Here is an 8,834-nt window from a genome sequence, read left to right on the forward strand (position 1 = left end):
GGGTGTGGTTTTGCGGTTTTGTAAAGTGTGTGGTTGGGGTTTTTGGGGGTTTTGGGGTATGTGTGTGTGTGTGTGTTTGTGTTTGGTTTGGGTGTGTTTTGTTGTTTTGTGGTGTGTATTTTTTGTGATTTGTTTGTGTTGGTGTGTGTGTGCGTGGTGTGTGTGTGTGGGGTGTGTGTTGGTGGTGTGTTTTGGTGTGGTGGGTGTTGTGTGTTTGTTTGTATGTTTTGTTTTGGGGGTGTGGTGTGTGTGTGGGTGGGTTTTTGTGTTGTGTAGTGTATGGTGTGTGTGGTGGGTGGGTGTGTGTTTTTGGGGTGTGTGTGTGTGTGTTTTGTTTGTGGTTGTGGTGGGTGTGGTATCTGTGCTGGGGTGTACAAATGAATAAGTGTGTGTAAAAACGTTGGGGGTGGGGTTTTGTTCTGTTTTTTATATAAAATATTATATATATAATATAATATATATATTTAAAATATATTAAAATATACCTTTTTGGGGTTTTTGTGTCGTATTTCTTTTTTTTTTTTTATTTGGCAAATTTGGGCGTTTAGGGTTTTTTTTTAATTAAATTATGTTTACTCATCCCTTGACATTAAAGCGTCCCCAACAAACCCTATGATAAGCAACTTTATGACATTGTGCTTTCCAAAAGGTCCCCCACCCCCAACTCCAGACACTGACATACTCCCCTTTTTTTCCCCGGAAACCTGCAGGGGGCGCCCCAGGAGCAACAGGCGAGTTTGACCTTTCAACGGCTAAAAAATAAGATTGAATAAGTAAAAAAATGAAACAAATGGGGAAATTTGGAGGGATTAAGAGCAAAAAGGAGTAGGGTTTTAATTGGCATACGTTTGCTAGACAAACCTCCCAAAAATTTTTTCTTTCCCCTGTCTATCCTTTGCCCCCTTTTTAAGTCGCTATCATATCTAGGCCAATTGCTTTTTTTTGTATGGGGAAAGTGAGCACAGTTAAAAATGTTCCGTGTAATAAAAATTTCCCTTTAACCCCTTCGGAGCTTTACAGCATAAAAGCAGCTGCAAAAATAATAGCTTAAAACACATATTTTGCCTGAAAAATTTTATTTTTAAGATTAAAAGACTAAATGGGAAAACAACAAAACCTTTTGTGACAAGGCGAACCCTTTTAGTCATAAAAAGACAAGACTTTTACTCGTTTAATGGGTTTTTTCCCAAAAAAACGGTTTATCAAATTTTCTAAAAAAAAGCCCCTTGTATATTTCCAAAAAACAGAAAGCCCCCCTTAGGAGAAAATTTGGGGTCGCCCAAAGGAACCTGGGGGTGCTTTTTGAGCGAAGAAAGGGGGCGAAGCCTTTGGTTGGCAGCACAGGGAAAAAAGTGGGCCTTTAAATGGACGAAATTTACGAAAAAAGAGGAAAATTTTTTTGAGCTTTCCCGAACCCCACCTACTGCGGTGCCTCGAAAAAACAACGGTGAGTACCCCTAATTTAACCCGAAATTTCACACACCCACATTTTGGGGTTTTGTGGGGTGTTTTTGAAAATATATATATTAAAATATATATATATATTATAATATAAAATTTTATAAAATTTTAAAATATAAAATTATATATAAATGTTATTTATGTATATATTTTTATATTTATATAATAAATTACATAATATAATTTTATTAAAATTATATATAATATAATAATATATCAATATAGAAAATAATATATATTAAAATATATAATATATTAATCTGGGTGTGTGTGGGGTGGGGGTTTTTGGGGGTGAGTGTGCATCTATATACCTACATATACACACACCCCCCCCACACACACCCACACAACCACACACACACCCCCACACACACACACACAACAACACACACCAAAAACACACACACCACCCCATCAAAAAAAATCTATTTTTACAAAATAATTAAAATTTTATAAAATATATTTTAAAATTTTATAAAATATATTATTTTTATATATTGATAATAAATATATATATATGGGTGTTTTGGGGTGTGTGTGTGTGTGTGTGGTTGGTGTTGTGTGTGTGTGGGTGTGTGTTTTGGGTGTGTGTTGTGGGGGTTTTTTTTTGTGTATGTATATATTAATAATATATATAAAATATAAAAAAATATTTTTTATATATATATCATATATATTTATATAGGGGTATATAAAAATTTTTAATTTTTGCTTTTTTCCCCACCCCCCCAATTTTTTTTTATTTTCCCAAAATTTATTGGTTGTTTTAATTAAAATTTTTATATAATCACATTTTTGCCCCCCCCTTTTTCCCCAATTTTAAAACCCCCACCCACCCTTTTTTCCCACCCCCCCCCCCCCCCCACAACCCCTTTTTTTTTTTTAAAATTTTTTTATTTATATTTTTCTATATGGGTTAATTTGGTTTTTATAAACCACAATCCCCCCCACAACACAATTTTTTCCCCACCCACAAACACAAACCCCATAACCCCCAACCACACAACCCAAACCTTTTTTTAATTTTTCAAACCACACCCCAAACTTTTTTTTCCAACCTTTTCCCCTATAAGGATTTTTTTGATATTTTTAAAAGCTTTTATTTTTAAAATTGGGAGCTTTGGATTTTTCCCAATTTTTCAATTTTTATTATTATTAATTTTTATTTTAATTTGGGTTTTTTTAAATGTGTTTTTTGGGTGTTGGGTTTTGGGTTGGGTTTTTAATTACAAACCGGTTTTTTAATTTTCCCCCCCAAAAACCACCACTAACCCCCACAAAAAACAAAAACCCACAACAACCCCTATTTAAATTAAAAAGTAATTTTTTTTTGTAGATGGATTTATACTTTTGTTGTTTTTTGGTGTTTTTTTTGGTGTGGGTAATGTTTGTTTCCCCCTTTTTACTATTAATTTTCCTTTTACCTTTTTTATTTTAAAAATCTATTTTTTATTTTAAAAATTTTTATTTTCTAAATGAAAGATAAGTTTACCTATTATTGGTAGGGGGAGGATAATTAAAAATTTTTTAATTTGTTCATTTTATTTATTAAAAAAACCAAAAAAATATTATAATTATAAAAATTAATAATAATTTAATTATATATTTTAATTTTATAAAAAACCCCCAAAAAATTTAAAGGGTGGGTGGTGTGTGTGTGTGGGGTGGGTGGTGTTTTGTGTGTGGGGTGTGGTGTTAGGTTTGAGATAAATAATATATTTTAATAAATAAATAGAAAAAAAAAAAAAAAAATATATATATATATAAATAATTAAAATAAAATATTTTATTTTTTTTATAAAAAAAAAATATTATATATATATATATAAAAATTATATATAATATAATTAATTTTAAAATAATATTTTTGGTTTTTTTTTGTATTTGTGTGTGTGGGTGTTTGGGGTGTTGTTTTGTGAAAAAATTTTATTTATATATATTTTATAATATTATATAATATTAAAAATATTTTTAAATATTATAATAAAAACAAAACAAAAAAAAAAACCCCAAAAAACAAACCCTATTATATATTATATATATATTAAAATATATATAAATTAATATATAATAATATTTCTTTTTTTTCTTTTTGTGTGGTTACTTTTACATTAAATAACCCCCACAACCAAAACACACAAAACACACACACACCCCACACACACACACACACAACACAACACACACACCCCCACACCAAAACCCCACACACCAAAAATTTTTTATAATATAGCTAATTATATTATATAAATATATAAATATCTTTTATAAATAATTTTCTAAAATTTTGCCCAAACCCACAACACACCCCCCAAAAACCCCAAACAAAAACCCCCCCAACCCCCCCGGAAACCCCCCCCCGCCCCCCCACCAACAAGACAACCCACACAACGCCCCAAAAATATTTTTTTTTATTTTAAGTTTTAATTAGGACGATTCCCAAAACCGGGAAAATTTTACATTATATTAAATTTTATTTTAAGGTGTTGTGGTTGGTTTTTGGTTTGGGGGGTTTGTTTTTTTTGGGATTGGTGGGGTTTTGTTTTGTTTTGTGGGGGTAGTGGTTTTAAATTAAAATAATTTTTTTTAAATTTATTAATTTGTTTTTTAAAAGTTTAATTTCCATCAGATTTAAAATTCCCAAATAATTTTTTGGGTTTTTTGTTGGTTTTTTTGGGGTTTTTTTGTTGGTGGTTTGTTGTCATGGGTTTTTGTATTTTAACTAACCAAACCCTTTTAAACTCCAAATTCTTTTATAAAACTTAAATTAAAATTTTTTGGGTTTCCATCAAACAAGTTCACACCATATTATATTTTTAATTAATTTTCATAAAAACCCACACCCCCCCAACACAAACCAAAAAAACAAAAAACCCCCCAACCTTTTAATATATTTTTAGTTTATTTATATAATTAATTTACATAAACTTATCCCCCAATTCTTTATAATATCAATTATTCTATCAAATTATAATTTGACCTTTGGCCCAAAACCCATACAAAACAACAACAAAAAAAAAAAAAAAAACCAAACCAACCCACAAAAACCAATTTGTATTTTTTTATAAACCATTAATACTTTTTTATATATCTTTCATTATATTCGGATTTTTAACCCCAAAAAAGGGGCCATACAAAAAATTCACCTTTTGCCAACCAAAAACAACACAAAAACCAAACAACAACACATTTTTTAACCCAATACCCCAACCTTTAACCCTTTAAAGTTTTTTTTTTTAATAATTCCCATATTTACCCTTTTAATTTATTTTAAAATAATTATTATTTTTTTTTTGGGTTTTCCTATCTATCGGGTTTTAAACAACACCAAAAACCCCAACCCCAACCCCCCCCAAACCTTTTTATTAATATTCTTTTTTATTTAAAATTTGGGAAAAATGTTTATGGGTTTTTTTTTTGTGTGTGGTTTTATGTTTTTATAATTCTTTCTCTTTTTATTATTTTTAAATTTTTTTTAATTTTTTATTATATTTTTAGTTTTGAAAATTTGATAATTTCCTTTTACCTTCCCCCCCACAACAAATAAAAATATATATTTGGTTTTTTATTTATTTTAAAGGAAAAAAACCCCTACCCCCCTTTGGGGTTTGGGGGGGTTTGGGGGTTTTTTTTTTTAAATTTTTGTTTCAAACGTTTAATTTAAACCTTACTATTTAAATTTTACATTAAATTTCACCCATTTTTAAAAAAAATTTTTCTTGTTATATTTAATTAACAATTATTTAATTTAACCCAAAACAAAATGGTTTGTGTTTGTTGGGTGGGTGTGTGTGTGTTTTGTTGTGTGTGTGTTGGGGGTTTTTTTTGGGGGGTTGAATAAAATGTATATTTTTTTAAAATTATAAAGGTATTTTAAATATTCTTTTTTGCACCAAACCCCCAAAAAAACCCCCCAAAACAAACAAAACCAACAAAAAATTATATTTTTAAAATTAATTTAAAATTTTTTTTCATTTTTCCTATCCCAAAATTTTTATATTCCCAGTAAATTACAACCCACCAAAAAAAAATTTCCCCAACACACCCACGAGACCGGGCCACATCCCCAACCCAAACCCCAAAACCCCCAAAACTAAATATATTTTAAAAAAATAAAAACCATTATATTAAATTAAAATAATTTTTTTTTTGATGGGAATCGAACCTATTTTCCCTTTCTTTTCTCAACCTGAGTTTTTTCCCTTTTTGGTTAGTTAATCTTTGGGGTTTTTTGTTCCCTCCCCTTTCTCCCTTTGTTTTTTTTCCCATTCTTTTCCTTTTGGTTTTGGTTTTTAAGTTTTCCTTAATAACAGCCCCAAAAAGCCCTTTTTTTTTTTTTGGTTTTTAAGGCCCCTTTATAACGATTGGAAAACCGGGCATTGGGGCCTTTTCCCCCCGAAATTTTCCATTTCTAAAAACCCATTCATTTTCCCGTTTTTTAAAAACAGAATTTTTACCCCATGAAAGGGTACCAGAATGGAGCTTAAAATTTCCTGTTTTCTTCAAATGGGTTTGAATCTTGTTAAATTGGGGGGTTTTTTTTTAAACCCCCTTTTAAAGGCTTTGTTTTTTTCACGGGGCAGCTTTTCCCCCCCCTAAAATGGTTTGGGTGCCTTAATTGAATTTTTGGAAAAGGATATAATTTTGAAAATATTTTTATTTTTTATTTGTATCATTTTTTCTTTTTATTTAAAAAAAAATTTAAAATATTATTTATAACATTTTTTAAAATTTTAAAAAATATTTTTTTTTCAGAAACAAAAATAAATATTAATATTATATTTTTATATTTTATTTATAAATTAAAGGTTTTTATTTTTATTTTTTTGGGTGTTTAAAAGGAAAAAAATTTGGTTAAAAACGGCCCCGGTTTAACCCCCAAATTTTTTTAATTTTCGCTCCACTCTTCCCAGCCCGGGTTTTCCCAGAAAAACGGCATGCCTTTTAAAAATCAAAGTTTTTGTAGGGGGAAATTTTACATGGGTTTTGCGCGCCCCGGGGGTAAATTAATAAAAAAAAAAATAACCTTTTGACCTTAAAACCCTTTTTCCTACAGGGAAAGAATTGGATTAAAAAAGCCCCTTTTTATGAACTCTTAATCTCAATTTTTTTAAAATTAAAAAGGTTTTTCTTTTTTTAAGGGTTTTAAAAATTTGTTGGGTTTTGGGGGGGGTTGGGGTTCCTTTGTGGGGGGTTTTTTGTTTTGGGGGGGTTGTTTTTTTGTTTGGGGGGTTTTGTTTATTTGTTTTTACAAAAATTTTAAAAATTATTATTATTTTAATTATTTAATATTTAATTTTAAATTTTAGATTGTTTGGGGGCCCCTTGTTTTACCAACCATCCCTTTTCAACTTTTAATTTTTTCATTTTAAAAAAAGGGGATTAATTTAATTTTGGTTTTTTATTTTAAAATATAAATTATTTTATATAAAATTTTTTCTTTTTTTATTTTAAAAACCTTTTTTTATTTAAAATTTGTGTGGGGTTTTTTGTTTTTTTTTTGTGTTGTGTGGTGGGTTTTTTTAAAAGTTTTTCTTATTTCTGATTTTTTTAATAATTTTTTTCTTAAAAAAATTTTTTTATTGATTTTTACCTTTGTATTTAAAATTTTTTTATTTTTTTTCCCTTCATATGAGAAAAAACGTCCCCCATTTTTTTTTTACTTTAAAAATTTTTTATCTTTGTTCACACTTTTCAAACCCCCCAAAGCCCCAACCCCAACCCCCAACCAAAACCCCCCAAAAACCAACCAAAAAAACCTTAAAAAAAACACACCAACCAAAATTTTTGTTTTTTGTTTTTTTTTGTTTGTTTTGGTTTGTGGTTTGGCCCGTTTGTTCGTTTGGGTTTTGTGGGGGTTTTTGTTTTGTTGTGTTGTTGTATGTGGGGTTTTTGGTTCGTGTGGGGTTGTTTGAGGGCCCAAAACCCTTGTTTGTGGGTTAAAAATATCTGTTTTTACCCCCTATTCTTTCACCACAACCCAAAACCATTTTACCAAACAACCAACAAACACCGCACAAAACCACCTTTTTTCCCCCCCCAAACCAAAAACCCCAACGGACACCCCACTTTTATAAAAAAAACTTTTTTAAATTGATTTTGGTAAAAAATTATTTCTGATATGCCCAAAACCTTCCTTGAAATTCATTTAACCCCCAAGGAAAATTTTCCCCAAAAATTTTCCAGCGTTTTAGAACCCTTTCCTTTTTGATCCTTTTCCCCGAGTAACCCCCTTTTTATCATTTTTTGCCCGTTTAAATTTTTCCCCCTTTGTTTTTTGAAATTTTTGCTTTTGTTTTTTGGTTTTTGGGTTTTATTCAGAAAACTTCCCCTTTTTAAAATTTTTTTCCTTCAAAAATTTTATTTTGGGGAAAAAGGGAAATAAATTTGGTAAGGTTGGGGAAAAAAGGGGGGGAAGGTATTTTACCCAGGGCCCCCCATTTTGGGTAAACCCCTTATGGGGGGGTTTTGGGTTAACAATTTTTGGGGATTTTTTTTGAGAAAGGAAAGGCCGTTTTGTTTTTGGCGTTTTTTTTCCAATTTCTAAAAGGGGGCGTTATAAAGTTTTGGGGTTTTTTTTTTATTCCCTGGGTTCTTGGGGCCCCCTACCGAAATTTGGTGGGCCGGTTTTCGGGAAAAAAATTAAGGAATTGATTTTAAGGGGGGTTTTTTTAAAAAAAGGATTTTTTAAAATTTTAAAAAAATTTAAACCCCAAAACCCCTAATAAATCAACCCCTATTCTTAAATAATTAAAAAAAAAAAAAAACCCGGGGGAAATCAAAATTTAAATTTAAAAAAAATTTAATAAACAATGAAAACGGGGGGGGGTGGGTTTGGTGGTTTGTGGAGGTTTGGGGAGGCGATAGGCCCCGGGTTGCCTTTGGGCAAAAAATTCCCCCGGGGTTTTAAATGCCTCCCCCTGGGGGGGCCCCCAGCCCGGTCCTTCCCCCGGCCCCGGGAAAAAAAGGGGAAAAAATGCCTTAAAAAAAATAAACCCGGATTCCCCTGGGGAACCCCCTCCGTACCCCTGAGGGAAAAAATGAAAACCCGGAAAGGGTTAGGGCCCCCCTCAGGGCAAAAACCCCTTAAAGAAAATTAGCAGGCCAATTCCCCAACGGGTTTGGGGAAGGGAAAGGTTTTGGATTCTGAAAGAAAAATATAAGTTTTCAAATTTTCAATACTCCCCTTTTCAAAAAAATTATAATAAATGATTAAGGGGTGGGTTTTTTTTTTGGGTGTCTGGGGGGGGGGGTGTTTGTTATTTTTTGCGGTTTTTGGGTTTGTGTGTTGTGTTGGTTTTTGTTGGTTGGTTGGGTGGTTTTTTGGGGTTTTGGGTGTGGGAACCCAATAATAATTTTAAATTAGTTATTTT

At 30.8% G+C, this 8,834-nt stretch overlaps 1 long non-coding RNA gene across 1 annotated transcript in view; it reads left to right on the top strand.

Moving 5' to 3' along the window:
• The first annotated feature begins 1,398 nt into the window (after positions 1-1,398).
• The window catches only part of LOC119574350, a 61,475-nt gene continuing 54,039 nt past the window's right edge, over positions 1,399-8,834 (top strand). The window contains exon 1 of the long non-coding RNA XR_005228858.1: positions 1,399-1,447. This is a non-coding gene — a long non-coding RNA (uncharacterized LOC119574350). The remainder of the gene's footprint in view (positions 1,448-8,834) is intronic.

The sequence above is a fragment of the Penaeus monodon genome, chromosome 6, assembly GCF_015228065.2.
Source record: "Penaeus monodon isolate SGIC_2016 chromosome 6, NSTDA_Pmon_1, whole genome shotgun sequence".
Lineage (NCBI taxonomy): Eukaryota > Metazoa > Arthropoda > Malacostraca > Decapoda > Penaeidae > Penaeus > Penaeus monodon.